Source organism: Kryptolebias marmoratus, linkage group LG4 (assembly GCF_001649575.2).
Source record: "Kryptolebias marmoratus isolate JLee-2015 linkage group LG4, ASM164957v2, whole genome shotgun sequence".
NCBI lineage: Eukaryota > Metazoa > Chordata > Actinopteri > Cyprinodontiformes > Rivulidae > Kryptolebias > Kryptolebias marmoratus.
The window spans coordinates 29,813,214-29,828,533 of record NC_051433.1 but is presented as its reverse complement, the minus strand read 5'-3'; the positions used below and the strand labels follow the sequence as shown (position 1 = coordinate 29,828,533).

At 40.5% G+C, this 15,320-nt stretch overlaps 1 protein-coding gene across 4 annotated transcripts in view; it reads right to left on the bottom strand.

Moving 5' to 3' along the window:
- plxnb1b (plexin b1b) overlaps nucleotides 1-15,320 on the bottom strand; it is a 93,744-nt gene that overhangs the window by 49,146 nt on the left and 29,278 nt on the right. The window contains exon 1 of one of the 4 annotated variants that reach the window (XM_037975184.1): nucleotides 12,787-12,831. The exons of the other annotated variants lie outside the window; for them this stretch is intronic. The gene's annotated coding sequence lies outside the window, so the exon portion shown is untranslated. Of the gene's footprint in view, nucleotides 1-12,786; nucleotides 12,832-15,320 lie in introns of those variants that run through there. 4 annotated transcript variants of the gene reach the window in all.

Below are 15,320 nucleotides of genomic sequence, written 5' to 3'. Positions count from 1 at the left end.
TTATATCACGTAAATATCTGCAACATATTTTATTACATTTCTGTCACATCATATTTTACATTTATTCTTCCAATTCTATTAGTTTTTCTGTAGCATACGATTTACATTTCACTACCCTTTTAAGTAATTTGATGACAAAAATGTCCCATTAAAACCACATTTTTAACCTCAGCCATTACAAAACATAATCATGCATTCTGCAGGGATTATAGCAAAAAAAATCTTTGACTAAAAGTTTATTTTTTCTACACTTAACAGTAAAACATCCACATCGTGACAAGGAGAGTATGATGTGGACTCAGTCGAATCATTCTACTTCCTCTTCTTCGTCTACTGATCTTTCCCCTGAGAATGGTGATAAAACAAAGGATCCTGCAACAGAACGGACTTGTTCCAGAACCCACTATGTTCCTGGTACCAAAGGTTTGATTCCAGGGCCGACACACTGCGCCACCACCAGGATCCAGAGATAATAAATTATTATCAACATGACAAACCTGAATGAAAAACAAATCAATAAAAAAATCCAGATCAAAATGTTCATAGTGATGTGTGATGGGCGGCCATCTTGAATTGAGTTGACTTTAGAATCGTAGACGTACATCCAGTGATTACTTTGACAGTTTCAATAAAATCTGTCCAGTAGGTCATGAGATATTTTGCTAACAAACAGGCAGAGTTTACACCATTAGGTAATATCAAAGTTTTAAACAAGGTCACTTTCAGTATGTTTCACAATTTATTTTAGTTCAAAATCTTTAAAGTCATCTTGAATTGAGTTGACTCCAACAGTTAATCAGGTGTAAATGTTCATCCTTTAAAATCTAAAGACAGATAACTAAACACACACAGAGGCAAAACATTGTTGCTTGCCTTTCGGTGACAGGTGATAACAAATCAATTCTTGTTCTCTAAAAACCTACAGAGAACACGAGCAGACAGACTTTGGTTTGTTGAAAACAGAAAAATATTCACTCCTCTGTCTTGATCTGACCGATTGTTCGATTAGACCTACTGAAAGGTTGTTAAGGTTGTGGATTTGTTAGGAAAAAATCAAGATTCATCCGATCACATCCATATATTAACAAATTCTATGACATTTCAGCCCTGCTCACTGCTTATGTAGTTTTACAGAGAAACCTTTAAGATCTGCAGCTTGTCTTACAGGTAAATATTCTAACAGAAGGAATATGATCTGTAGGAAAAGAAGGAGGTGGATAATCACCCTCCAGGTCTCCTGGTATCCAGCATCAGGTCCATTTAGAGTAGAAGCTGCTCAGCGGCAGAACGATGAGTTCTTCTCAACGTGTTTCAGTGGTCAGAGGAGAGTCTGGTTGCTGGATGGCTAAAGGAAGTTCCCATGGTTGTTAAATTTTATGACTCTGAAAGAAACCGTGACAGAGAGCGTATGTGGACACAAAACCCCAACAGATTTCTGAGACTTGTGGTTTTGGTATCTGTAGCTTTCCTCTCCCTCAGTATGATTAATATCACTGTGTATATAAAGTTATTATTTGTCCCAGAGTCAGAGGTGAAGTTTACTGAGTTTTCTTTTCTTCTGGCAACTAAACTTCAACAATGAAACCTAAAGCCAGAGTGGGTTACAGGGAGCTTAACTTGGTAAATCTGTATGATATATAAAGACAGCTTGTTGTGACCTCGACAGAGATCATCATCAGAACCACACGTCTCAGGAAGCTGCTTGATACCTCTGTCAAGGTTGTTTAATCATTAACGAGTCCTTTTCTGTTTATGAACTCATTAATCATTACAGAGTCACTTCTTAGCTCATCAGCACAACTAAGGTTTCGAAAAGTAATGAACAGAAGAGTCTGCCGTTTCATTTCATATGAACAAGTGATTCTGTTTTCTCTTGTAGCTTTTTGAAGAGTCAATTTGCACATAAGTACATGTAAATTTATCACTTCAACATTTATCTGTAATGCAGTCAATAAGGAATAAAGAGACATTTCAGCCAACAGAAATCTCAAACTGCTGAATTCATTTTTGACCAGCGATGGCGTCTAACCGCATGGCGTTGTTCAACCGCTGGCTGTCCTGAAAACAACGTGGGGTACATGAATAACTGGAGTGCTTTTTGAGGAACCTGTTCTGATGCGGAGAGATGGCATCCATCCCACTTTGGGTGGAACTGCTCTTCTTTCTAGGAATTGGCTGATTTTGTGAGTCATCTAAATCACTGAGAAGCCAGGGTCCAGTCCAGGAAGCAGAGCTGTAGTCTCACACACCTCTCTGCTGCTTCTCCTCTGGTACCCACACAAACCCCCACTGAAACAGTGTCAGCTCACCCATGGCCCAGTTTAAAGAAACCACAAACAGATCAAGAAAAATAAATCATAAAAATAAACTGTTACTTTACCAGAACAGAATAAAACCAATAAATATAGATTATTGAACCCAGGATCTCTGTCCTCTAAATCTCTGTTAGGTAATGATTTGATAGCTGATCATTATATTGATTTATTGTCTCACAGAAACCTGCCTACAACAGGAGGTTGTTAATGTAAATAAATCCACACCTGCTAATTACCTAAACTTTCATGTTCCTAGAACAACAGGTAGAGGTGGAGGAGTTCACTAAAAAAGAAAGTGATCAGTCAGAGGAAGCTGGCCTCGTACTTTGAAACAGGCATCTAGAAAATAGCGCTCCACTAATATTGAAAAATGTCTGTTTACTTTTGAAACAACCAGACTCTGAAGTGATGCTGAGCCAGTATCTCACTGTTGGAGCCTCAATACTGACAGAATACAAGTCTCACTGAGTGATTTCAACCAGGAAGCTGTGAGATTGTGTTTAACAGAGATGTGTAAGGCTTGGAAAGCTATATTTTAGGCTATACACATTATTTTGTTGCCCACCTCTCATCCAGGCGCCCCCACGTTTGTGGTTTATTTTATTCAGGTACACTTTTGAAATGTTAATAACCAACCATAGACCAGAATTTTAATAATTCTCAATTAGCTAGATCAGGACATTTGGGGCTGAGATCCTGTGCAGTTGTCAAATCACAGCTCAAGAGTTACATTAAATAAATTGAGAAGGGTTCTAGACAGGTTCAAGATGCACAAGACAACTCTGCAACTTTTGGGGAAGAAAATGTGTTGCACAAATGTCTCGAATATGTTCAAACTTTAAGTGGCAACACTGTAAGCTTCTTTGACACATGCAAGGAAACAGAGAAGCCCCGCCAACATTTTGGAAACTCCGTTACAAATGCCACTCACTAACTAATCGATAACAGCCCAGTGAAATACTGTCTTTAATCACCAAACAGCACGTACCACACAAGTGAAAGTCAGGCTTTATTTCTTCTGTCACATGTAGATTCAACATACTCTGGGTATAACTGTTGCTCTAGTTAACGACTGTGTTGACTAAGAAGCACAAAAAGTTAAACTCTTGTTGAAACAGGCGTACAGTAAGGCTCCTTCACGCTGGATGACATAAAGAGTGATGTACAGAGTGTGACGAGGGTATCTTTGATACACTAAAAGTAGCTCCTATTTAATTAGCACTAAAGGTTAATCAGCATTGTTCTTATCATCACAGTGAAGAAGACTTTCCACATTTGCTGTGATCCAACCACATTCTTAAAGGTAGTGTAGGTCATTGAGAGCATAGTGGGGTCATCATCCAGTAAGGAGACCTTAGATAAGCAAAAAAACAGCCAATATCTCATTGAGACTGACTGTAAGTGACAAACTGTGGACAGTATTTGCAAGGGAGTTTCCAAGATGTCTCCATACTCACTCAAGGGTTCTCAGTTTCCTTGAACAAGTCACAGGAGTTTTTAACATGTTCAAAAAGTTCTGTGTGCCAAGTTTTCTCTCAAAATAGTCACAAAGTCATCTAAAGCCTTTCTGGAGAGGTCAGCAACCCACGAAACCAAATTGTGACTAGATGGAGACAACAATGAGACGAAATTTTATTGGCCAGGGGTGATCTAGCCATTCTCGTCTGCAGCAGCAAGGAGACCTGCTGGAGGCTTCAGCAGGCCATCCTGGACCTCATCCAGCAGCTTCTGCACTTCTTCCTCAGATTAACAATGATCACTGGACTGTGGAGACACCCCGTGTTTAAAATTCCGTATAAATAAATAAATTTTGACAGTTACACGCGTTAAAAATTTGCAATTTTGTTGTGAGAATGTCCTGCGAATGTGTTGCAGCAGTGGTGAAATAGTTACGAGTACGCTGGTCAAACCTTAGCACAACATTTGACGGGAGCTTGTGTGACATTTGAGCAAAATTTTCACAACATATGCAAATGTGTCAATTTAGTGTGACTTGGGCATTTTCTCACAATTTTGTGTCTCCAACTAATCTCCAAGAGTCACAGCCCAGTGGGATAATGGCTGAAAGCCCTTTGTCTGACTTCTTTTAAAAATCCTCCATTAATTTAAGCAAGTTAATAAAAATTGTGTTTCTTTTCTTTCCATCTGAACCAAGTGAAATCCAAACAGTGGGACATAATTTATCTGATACTATTCTATAAATCATGCACAAAACTATAGACAGGAAGTGACAAAAGAAAAAAATCAGAAAAAGATCTTACCTAAATGAGAAACAAACCAGCATCATACTGATTGATCAGGCTCCCAGCCTGTCACTGATTTATCCCTCCAGACCTGGACCAATCAGTCCAAGTTTTTACGTTATTAGGTCTGTTGATTCCTCACAGCCACAGAGAGTGGAGGAGGAGGAGAGGGGGCACTTATCCTGAGGCTAATTACCCAAACACAACCTCTGACACTGGTCTGATGTGCCCCAGCAGCTCTGGCGCTGCCCACAGCAGAGCCTAGAATAGTTCTGGTCACAGCCTGCAGCCTTGTTTCCACACTGCTGGCCATCTTGTGCCCACATAGCGGGGGCTCTGAGGGGGCAGACAGGATTAGTTGGCTGGTCCGTGCACGTTCGGCTGGCTCTGAAAGATTCTGTTGATGGAAATAAACTTTAAAAAGGATGCCATCATATTTGACTGATCGGTAATTAAAAAGATTACTGACACCGAGTTACCGATTTAAAATACTTTAACAGAGCCTTGTAGACCACACGTTTCCTAAAGAAAATTCAGATCACATCTGAGCCCTGAAAGCCACCAAATGAAGTGAAGGACTGAGAAAGCACTCTTCCAAAGAGGCAAACAGAAGCTACAGCCTGAGAACTTTGTGATATCAGCTGCAGAAAGGCTCAAACAAACAGAACAAAGCTGGACGGCAGAGGATACAGAAGTGTGTGTGTGTGTGTGCAGTCATGCTGCTGCATATTTGGGTTTTCATGAGTCTTCAGAAGCAAATTACAGCTTGTATTTTCACATGCTCATTATGGTAGAGAGAACTATGCACAGAATACCAGAAAAAAGACGGTGGGGGAATGACCAGAACCATTTTTGTTTTGTTGCTTCCTCTTTGCATCAGAACTGGACACACCAACATTCTGTCCATCCCAGTTTTATTCATACGACAACAAGACAAAATAAAAGTTACAGGCCTAACCCTAACCCTGAAGGAATGGATACCACCCGCCGCCCGTCATTACAGATGTTTAAACTAAAATCACCTTCTGTTGAGTAAAGAGAGTTACAGCTGCTTAGGTCAAATTTTAAAAATAACATTATGTGCAAAGTCGTGCAATATTACAAGGTGCCACACTCAGAGAACAATGCCTTAAAAAAGTATTCATACCCCCCTGAACTTTTCTACATCCTGTCACGTTACAACCACAAACTTCAAAGTATTTTACTGGGATTTTATACGTTAAGCTAACACAAAGTAGTGCATAATTGGGAAGTGGAAGGAAAATGATTCGTCCATCCGTCCATCCATCCATCTTCTGCTGTTTATTTATTGTCGGGTCATGGAGGCAGCAGGTCCAGGACAGACACAAAACCAACCTTCTCCCTAGCAACACCTGGGGGTCCCAAAGTGTTCCCAGGCTGGAGAGAATACATAATCCAGAACTGGGTCTACCCTGAAGTCTCCTCCCAGTGGGATGAGCCTGGAAAACCTCCAAAAGGAGGCACCCAGGAGGCATGAACCACCTCAACTGACTCCTGTCAGTGAGGAGGAGCAGCAGCTCTTCTCCCAGCTCCCCATGGACGACAGAGGAAGCTCATTTAAGCTGCTTGTGTTCAGGATCTCATTCTTTCAGTCATGAACCACATCTTATGGCCAAGGTGGGAGTTGGACCATAGACGGACCAGTGAATTGGAAACAGCGGAGGAAGCCCCGATCTGAAGATCCATCTCCTGCTCCATCCTACCACGTCATCAAGTTACTTTAACTCCTCTGCTTAAAGCAAAGACTCACCCCCGATCCAGAGGGAGCACTCCACCCTTTTCCAGTGAATATACGCTTTTTTTTTAATTTACAAAAAAATATATATTTGAATAGTGTGGCATGCATTTGTATTCAGCCCCCTGAGTCAATATTCTGGAGAAAAACCTTTGCTGCAAGTCTTCCGGAGCAGACTTACAGAAGAATACAGCAAAAAACTTGTTTTTTGTTGCATGCATTTATTTTATTAGAAGATATAACTCATTTGCTGATTCACTTAGAAAAGTAAGAAAGAGCTGTGCTTTCTGTCCTTCTCCTGCCTAAAACCAGAACCATAATCCTCTTTTCTTCAGAACACTGGCCTGTTTTCTGGGAAACAGTCAGCTGCTGCAACCTGAGGATCATAATAAGACCGCTTTCTGCCCTTCTTTCTTGAAGAGGTGATTTAGCTGAACAGGGACAGCAGCTCCGAGGAAGGAGTAGCTCAGGTTTTCATCCACACTCGTAGACAAACCCATCCACACTTGGACATAAATAAAGGCTCCTTTCTGTGGCAGCAACAAGGTCAGTTCAGAGAGAGTGAAGGGTAAATGTTAGTCTGACTGCTGTGTTGTCTGCTGCTCCCTGAATGCTGTGTGTGGAAAACACACCGCTTCACAAAGAGCTTCTTTGTGCTCTATGCAGCTTTTCCATAGTGTTGCCTTCATAAAACATCAGGGTGTGTGTTGCTTCTGGAGCCAAGCTCATTGCATAACATACAGAGGTGAAAATAAGGCTGGAGAACACGCTGTGGTGCTGCGCTGTGTTTTCTTTAATCAAAAAGGAGACGACGGTGTAGTAAAAACTAAATGAGGCTCTGAAATAAACGTTTAAATCAGGACAATAATTCAGAGGGTCTGAAACATTCTTCCAGCACAGAGTCAATGGAAGATACTGAAATTAAACACTACACAAAGACTGAACAAATACGTTCAAAAATAAACCTAATTACTAGATAACAGTTTGGTCCTCAAAATAACAAAAATCTATGAAGATGTAGTTTAGGAGGAAGTAGGAGTCTCGATCAGAACTGAGGGCCTCTTCTTGGTTGTACTGCAGCAACATCATCAGTATGAGATGAAACTTTGCTTTCAGATATTAAAAAGATCAGATCATTTTGAGTATGTCCTGATATGTAAAACTAGAACTGACAGAAGGAGGACTTTTGGTTTCCCATGACTGTACGTTGTGATTAACGGAGCTCAGTTACTCTTCACCAGCCTGTTAAATGCCTGGTGCCCCGTCTCTGCAGGTTGTTTTTAATCAGAAACACACAGATCAGCAGCCTCTGTAGACATATTCTACATTTATCACTGCTGTTCCTGAGCGCCTGAAGGAAAAGGAAAGTTTCTGTGGGGGAGAACGTAGGCCACATAATCTAATGTAATTTAAAACGCAGAGGGAAGTGAAGCGAGCTACTTTCAGTGTAATCCACCAAACAATAGTGACAGTGCCTGAAGCTTGGAGTCATCTCTGACAACAAACCTGCTCTGCCACTCCAGACCACCCTGTACGGGAAAGGACTGCAGCAAAGCATGCTGGTCCAACAGAACCGATGCGCAGAGAAACACACGCTTTGGCCATGTCTGTGAAATCTGATAAACAGTAAAGGCAGCTGGTTTATTCTGACTGTGTGTATGTGGCTGTTTTACCCAGCAGCCATTTGCATTCAGGTGCTGAGAGACACGAGCATCAGACTGGTTATTAGGCTGCAGAAGTAAAAAGCAGCTTTTATCATCACAGTGACAGGACTTTCTGACTCCTGTCTGTAAAATGTTCACTCAGAATACTGAGGCAATATGTTGCTCTGTTTTCTTTATCTGTCAAAACTACAATTTAATAAACAAGAATTAAGCTTAACAACAAAATCAGAAAAGATTTTCTTTACTCTGTGGTTTCCACAGCTGGGTCAATCCCTGGGAAGATAAAACAACAACAACAAGTTATTCAGCTGACAAAACAAGCTAAAGTGCTTCAAATTTGTGTTGGCTGCTTTAACGGTGAGCTAAAACCAAATCTCAAACAACTGACATCTCATCAATGTTATTTAGTCAAACACATCCACAGAACACTGCAGGGACCCATTTTTCTGACCTAAAACCTAAATAAACTGTTTTTAGTGTTCTAGTCAATAATTTCCAACGTGGGTGATTTGTGGGGCGGAGTTGCCGTTCTGCGTTCATGACGAGCGCTGTGCCCCAGCCGGCCAAGAACGCCGCCACGGTCCGGTTGTTTACTAGTGAAAATGAAAGAAGAAGCCATTTTTGAATACGAAATAATGCCAGAAGACTTTGCAGGAGTAATGGATATACAACCATATCAGTACGAACCTGAACCTACGGCTGGATCTCTGGAATCAGATGAAAACTCTTCAGATTCAGATTCTGATGATCATCAGGACCGTGAAGGCCGATGAAACAACACACATAATGACCGAGTTGGGAACGTGGAACGGTGAGAACTGATTCTCCCAGATCGTTGTCATGACATCAGTACACAACACTGCAAATCAACATAAAGACGGCAGGAGAGAGCTAACGTTGCTAACTCGAAGCTAACCCAATGTCAGTAGTGTTTATAAACTCACACCAGAGTAAACTAATCAGCAGCAGTTTCAGACTATGACATTTGTTTAATCACACATGGATTGTTTATATTTTTTCATCAGTAACAAACTGCTGTGAATCACAAACTGATCTCAGGCTGTCGGCCTGTAAGCAGCTCAGACCTGTAAGCAGCACGCGTTCACGTCATGTTTGAGGTCAAACTTCCTGTTTCTCATTTGGGTTACGACTGCTGTAGACTTGTTGGAGACTTCAAATTGGGAGAAAAATGTAAGAAAACACAAAGTTTTCTGTTTCAGACTCAATAAATTTTGAGTGGTGGTGACCAACCGAGCAGCAAGCCACGTGGCTGCATTTCGAGTTGTCAGTTCTGAAAAATCACAATTTATTTTTGTGTGCTCGGCTTGTAAAACGCCATGCACATTATTTTGCTGCCCCCTACACACCCACCTTGGCAGCCACCCCTATGTTTATGATTTGATCTTCTAGAGTGCACATTTGAAATGAAGGTAGATAGATTTGGACCAGTTTTTTATTCATTCTTTATCCTCGGTGTGGTCAGACCTGAACAATCAGGGCTGTGGCCTCAGATGGGATTTGGCAGAGAAGCTTTTATGCAGCTGCCAAAATACAGCTCAAGAAAGAGTCAAGATGCCCACAACTCTGCGACTGTTGTTTGTTTTGACCTTTAGATGAAAATTTGTTGTTCAGATCAATCAATTTAACAAAAAAAAGAACTCACAGATTAATCAAACTAAAAATAGTTGCTAGTGTCAGCCCTACAAGGTCCCTTATCCAGCTGACCCACTGACACCAGATCCTGGTTCTACACTACTGGCAACAAGATTACACACTGTCCACAGCTGGCCACACACTGATAAGGGGAAAGGAGAGGTGTGTTTGTCCAATGGTCACAACGTCACCTCTGATTTAACGTTATCATACTCCGCTTGTTTCCAGTCCCAGGAAGCAGAGCCCACATTTCTGTCACCAAGTGAAAGAAAATGTGCTCAACAGAACTCCTGCTTGCATTTTATTCATGTATCTACATATAATAAAAGGCCAAGAGAATTCCCAACGGGATCAAATCCAACAAATCCAGACAAAGAAGAGTTTGTGCATTTCTGTCTGCATGTAGTGGAAGGTCAGCAGCTCAAACAGGTCAGAGTTTTGACTTAATGACTGGAGCAACCAAAATGCATTAGTGGTCCTATTTGGTGTTCACAATTCCCCCACGGTGGCAGGAAAAGGGAGGCAGGGATTACAGAGAAGGGAAGGGGGTGTTACGGTTGGTTTATGCTGTGTGAACATTTCTCCGCCCCATTTTTTTTTTTTTTTCAAATTAAAGGGCCGAACAGCCACATAAAGAAACAACAGCCACCCTCCCAGCCCCCATCAGTCTCCTGCTGGCTACAGCTAGAGACAAATACGAGCGTTTATAAAATCTGCCAGTCAACAGCACAGCGGTAATATAAGGATAAAAACCCTGGATGAGTGAACCACTAATTTGAGACTGGGCATAATGAGTGTTTTAGTAAGAGCTGCACATCTGGAGAAAACTTAAGCTTCCTGTGCTTCCAATCAAAGTCGCTAGATTTGATCTGAATGACTATCATCCTCTTTATACGCCCAGAATAATGTGTAAATGCAGGGGTATTTAAGGCCAGGTGCAGCAACTAATACAGGATGATTGTTGCCCCACTGCTAGTAGCAACATGTTCATCGTCAGTGAGCTGAAAACTGAGCACATACTCATAACTTCAGCTACATACAGGAACTCCTCTGTTCTCCAAGAGGGAAACTCTGTTAGCTGCTGTAGAAAAAGATTTTATCATCCTACAATATTATTATTGACTGGATTGGGAAATCGGCCTTCCAATAGCACTGACAATGAGCTGCCAGTTGGTCCTAGAGATGGTTCAAGTGAATATTGTGCCTTTTTTATCTTCAGGAAGGAGCTGTTAGATTGGGAGCCATCATATGAGGTGCTTCAACAAGTAAATGAGAGTTGTGCATTTGTTGTAGATGTTGCTTTAATTCAAAACAGGAACTCAAGACCAAAAACCATCTGCGACTGAAGCCATTCTCACAGCAGACCACAGCCAGGTGTTAGCAGGTGTTGGGGTTTTTGCTATTGTTCCTTCTGTTTGTTTGCCAACTAATAAAAGTCTTTCATTGGTAAGTTTTTATTTTTAGAGAACAAAGCGGCCAGTGGCAAAAATAAAATAAGTGAATATGATAATGTTCTTCAGTTCAGTTAGTAAATTTAACATCTTAAGAGTGACATGTGTGAACAATCTTTTAGCAGAATATCAATATGACAGGAACGTTCTGATGGTCAACCAATAAGGGTTTTTAGTCGCCAATGATTAGTGAGGAAACATGGATAACAATACAGAAATCAGCATCTATAACCTAAAATATTTAAAGTTAGGATGTTGTGTAAAATGTAAATAAAAGCAGAACGTCATGATTTGCAAATCTCAAAAACCCATAGAATATATTTACATTGGAACATCGCAAACATAAAATATTGAAACTAAAACACTGTACTGTTTTTAAAGGGTAATTGTGAATTTGATATTAGGAACAAGTCTTTAGAGTTTTTCCAGGTCCATGTTTCCCACTCTGCATCATCTCTGTAAACATCTAGGAACTGAGGAGAGCAGCTGCTGAGGTTTTGGAGGGAATGACGTCCTGTTTTTGTCTGATGGAGGATTTTAGCTGTTCAACAGGCCTGTCTCTTCTTTTTAGGATTTTTAATTTCAAATTGCCCCAAATGTTTTCAGCAGGTGAGAGGTCTGGACTGCAGGCAGGTCAGTTCAGCACCTGGACTCTTCTACTGAGCAGCCATGTTGTTTTAATGGATGCAGGCTGAGGTTTAATGTTGTCCTGCTGAAATATGCAAGGCCTCCTGTGAAAAAGATGTCTGGATGGGAGTATATGTTGTTCTAAAACTTGTATATACTGTTCTGCATCGATGGTGCCTTTCTAGATGTGTAAGCTGTCCATGCCAGAGGCACTAATGCACCCCCATACCATCAGAGAGGCAGGCTTTTAAAATGTGTGCTGATAACCGGCTAAATGGTGCCTCTCCTCTTTCGTACAGAGGAAGTGGAGTCTGTGGTTTCCAAAAAGAATTTTAAATTTTGATTCATCTGACCACAGAACAGTTCTACTCTTTGCCTCAGTCCATTTTAAATGAGCTTTGGTCCAGAGAAGAGGCAGCGTTTCTGAGTGGTGTTCACATCTGGCTTCTTCCTGTCGTGATAGAGCTTTAAGCAGCATTTGTGGATGGCACGGTAAACCGTTTTTACAGACAATGATTTGTTGAAGTGTTCCCGAGTCCATGCAGTGACGTCCATAACAGAATCAGACTGTTTGCAATGCAACGGCCCCTGAGGGCCCAAAGACCATGGCCAGACTGGTGAACATGGAGAAATTAAGCCTCTCTAAAAGGCTCTTTCTTATAATCGATCTTTTACTGATGTTGCAGACTAACTCAATTCCAACCCTTTCCTTTTTGTACCACCTAGTTTTCATCCTTTTGTTGCCTCTGTCCCCTTTTTGAGATGTGTTGCTGTCTTTATTTTCTTATCTTTATTATTTGTCTTTATTATCAAAATTATCTTGTTTTTTTTAAAAGGGTAAAATTGCTTAGTTTATGTTCTGTTATGAATAAAATATAGATTTATGAGATTTGCATGAATATACACTTGTGTGCACACACTGACTTGGAGAAAATAAAGAAAATGTGGGCTATTATTGTTGTGCTGAAGGTACAGCCAGGACATCTGAAGACACGTAAGACTTGTAGTGGCTCAATCAGCGGCAGTAAAACACTACTACTCATCATTTTTCACATATTCAGGGTATGGAGCTCTCACAGGCCGTGCTGACGTGACCCACTCCAGGGACTGGGACTCGGGCAGGTGAGGAATTTGACGGGAGCGGTTCACCTGTCAAACAGTAACACAGGTGTCATCAGGAGAGCTCAGGGAGGAAGACTCCTGAGAAGCTCTGCACTGCAGCTGAACACTTCAATTAACTTTTTTAAATAAGCATAAACAGTGTTTACAGTGTCAAGTTACAAATACATACATGTTTCCATACAGTAGAAAAAACTAAACAGGTGGCAATCCAGCAAAATTACAGCTTTAGTGCTACAGATTTACAAAAACTAGATTAAGAAGGTTTCAAATCACTCACAACTCTGTGACTAAATTTGTCACAAATTTCTTTTGAACATTTTCACAATTCAAGCCACTAGACTGCGAGCCTGTTACTCATGCAAGGAAACTGAGAACCATCATGAACCTTTGCAGACATTTTGGAGACTCCCTCACGGATGCTGTTCAACAACAGTCCAGTCCAGGAGGGACTGGAGCACTGCCGTTCTACACAATGTTCTGTTTGAAGATTAGTTAGATGGAAAAAGTAAAATGCCCCCTCACACACAAATACAGAAATTAAATATCACTAAATAATCAGTCTGATACAAACTGAAAACTTCAGGAACTGATACAACCCATTTTTTATTTCTGTTTATGTCAGGGGTTGTTAGAACCCTGAAGTGTAAAGGTGCCGTATTGCATTTAGCAGCATGTGTGTGTGTGTGTGTGTGCGTGAGTGTGTGTGTGTACCTGCAGCCACAGAACTCAACCCCTCCCTGACTGTCAGAGACTCAACAAACATCTATATTTGCTCATGTCTGCTGTGTGTCTGTTACTGTCGGCTCTTTGCACGTGACACCGTCACTGCTACGGGCAGAACACGCTTATCAAGTTCATCAGCAGATGTTTTACAACTGATCGGTATAAAAAATTACACACTAACCTTCTATTCTTTTATTTTTCACAGAAATGTGGTAAAATGATCACACCAGTCAACAAAATCTTCACGTTAGTTTAACAGGAAACCAAACCCAGTTTCAAAGTCTGCTCAGTCTGACCCTGACTGGACTGATTCATCAGTTCAACACGTTTCATAATCCTCATATGAAGAGGAGATAAAGAGGAGATGAAGACGAGATGAAGACGAGATAAAGAGGAGATGAAGAGGAGATAAAGAGGAGATGAAGAGGAGATGAAGACGAGATAAAGAGGAGATGAAGAGGAGATAAAGAGGAGATAAAGAGTACTTGCCAAACAAAAGCCTGCCAAACTAACAAGCAGCTTCCTTTGCTTCTTTGTTGACTGCAGCACCAGACATCAACACAGGAACTGCCTTATATGGCCAAGAGATATGATCGCTGATACTCCGGCTCCAGTTTTCTCTATCAATCCTCTGATCAGAGTTGTTTTAAAGTTTGTTTCTATATATCTTCACAAAGAAGTGTTCCAGTTTAGCTACCTGTTATAGAAATCATTTATATAGGCAGATGATGAACTAACATACAGAAAGGAATATTTTTTTTAAATAAATTTTCATTTTTTGGACAAAATTTGAGAGTCAAAAATACACTGAAAACAGAAAAAACAAGTTCATTTCCCAGAAGGAATGATCTGATTAGGATGTGATCCGGTACACATGGAGACCAGGAATGGTTCTGCAAAAGATAATTTACAACAAGCTGAAACATGTAGAACCAGCACCAGAGGGTAGGGGTGGTGATACAAGTTGAGTTACAGTGTTATCAGGTAGTTGCTTTAGAGTCTGACAATCTGAACAGTGAGTGAAGGTGGACAGACACAGAGGATGTCTCGTCACCAGCACTTGATGCAGGTTGGAAAGGGTCACATTGTGGATTTGATGAGACTGGGAACTGTACGGCATGCAGGACATACAGATGTTAAATTTCAGAAACTTACATGTGCAGTTTACCCACACCTAAATTATGTATTATATATGCACTTGGAGGGAAAATCTATCCATATTTGTTTATGTAATTTATAACCAGAGCAAAAATCATCAGAAGTGCTATTTGTGACAAATTTGATCAGTTTAATCCAAGAAAAAAAAAAAAGACAATGGGTAAAAATGTGACCTGCTGTGTAACTGGCTTTACAAAAAGAAGGCAGTGTATAATTCACCCTCTCATCCAATAAAATGTCCTGTGTTTGTGAGAGAAAACAAAAAGCCTTTTTATTCATGGACAAAGTAAAAAGAATAAGATGTAGCCTAACTATGATCAACAAAGTTCAGGCATTTCATAAAAAGCGACCTGATTATAGATTTTACCAACTGATAATCAGGTCAAATTAATGAACTAGTCTGATTGTTTCAGAAATGTACATTGCATTATCAGTCCAGAGTGAAATGAGATGTCTCACAGTTACAGAATGTGACAGTAAGCATGTTATACAGGTGCTGGTCATAAAATTAGAATATCATGAAAAAGTAGATTGATTTCAGTAATTCCATTTAAAAAGTGAAACTTGTATATTATATTCATACATTACATACAAACTCATATATTTCA